The sequence below is a fragment of the Octopus bimaculoides genome, chromosome 27 (assembly GCF_001194135.2).
Source record: "Octopus bimaculoides isolate UCB-OBI-ISO-001 chromosome 27, ASM119413v2, whole genome shotgun sequence".
Taxonomy (NCBI): domain Eukaryota; kingdom Metazoa; phylum Mollusca; class Cephalopoda; order Octopoda; family Octopodidae; genus Octopus; species Octopus bimaculoides.
In genome coordinates this window covers 16,885,523-16,886,437 of record NC_069007.1, presented here as the reverse complement: position 1 = coordinate 16,886,437, position 915 = coordinate 16,885,523, and the positions used below count along the sequence as shown (strand labels likewise).

Here is a 915-nt window from a genome sequence, read left to right as displayed (position 1 = left end):
AGACGGTGTGACCCTGGGAAAACCGAGATGGTTTGACCCTGGGTAAATCAAGATGAGTTGACTCCACCAGGCAATTTGAAGCATTTGATTTTAAGTAGATTGACACAATTAGTTGATTTGGACAAATTGAGACAGTCATTTTTGGGCAAATTTATGTGATTGGTTTGAGTATTCTCCTAAATTTGCCCAAAATACTGATTTAACACAAGATAGCTGCAATGACGGAAATTAAGGTAGCTGATTTGGGTAAAGTGAGATGGGTTAATTCAGGAAACTGGAGATATTTGGGACAACATTTTACAGATTCTAAGATGAGAGAAGATTCTATAATAAAGTATGTGTTTCTATATTTGTTAGAAATCGAGAAAGAGGGAGAGTATTTGAAGTACTGCCTTCACTGTCTTTGCTACATAGTCTTAGTACATAAAGTTTGATGTTGTGACATTCATGCCTTAGTGTTTATCTTAATGTAATCAGTTCTTTGAATTAGTAAATGAGCTATTTGATGTTGCTTGATGAAATATTGCTGTCATTGTCATCACCACCACTAACACTGTCACCACCACCACCATCATTGCTTTACTACTGTCATCACCACCACCACCGTTACCACTGCCGCCACCACTACCATTATTGCTATTCGTGTTATCACCACCACCATCGCCACTGCTATCATCACACCACCATCACCATTCTATCTCCACAACCATTACTACTATCTCTGCTACCACTGCCACTATCATTACTGCTATTGCTGTCACCACTACCGCCATCACTACCATTATGACTAACCACCAATACCACCATCATTACCTTGCTACCGCCATAATCATCATCACATTGCAATCACTAACTGCCCTCATTTTCATCAAGGGTTACCATGGATTTTGTTCCTTATTTCTGGAGCCAATTAAC

The 915-nt window shown here is 39.2% G+C and overlaps 1 protein-coding gene across 1 annotated transcript in view; it reads left to right on the top strand.

Annotated features, from left to right (window-relative positions):
- LOC106881975 (zinc finger MYM-type protein 4-like) overlaps nucleotides 1-915 on the top strand; it is a 29,877-nt gene that overhangs the window by 22,995 nt on the left and 5,967 nt on the right. The window lies entirely within an intron of this gene.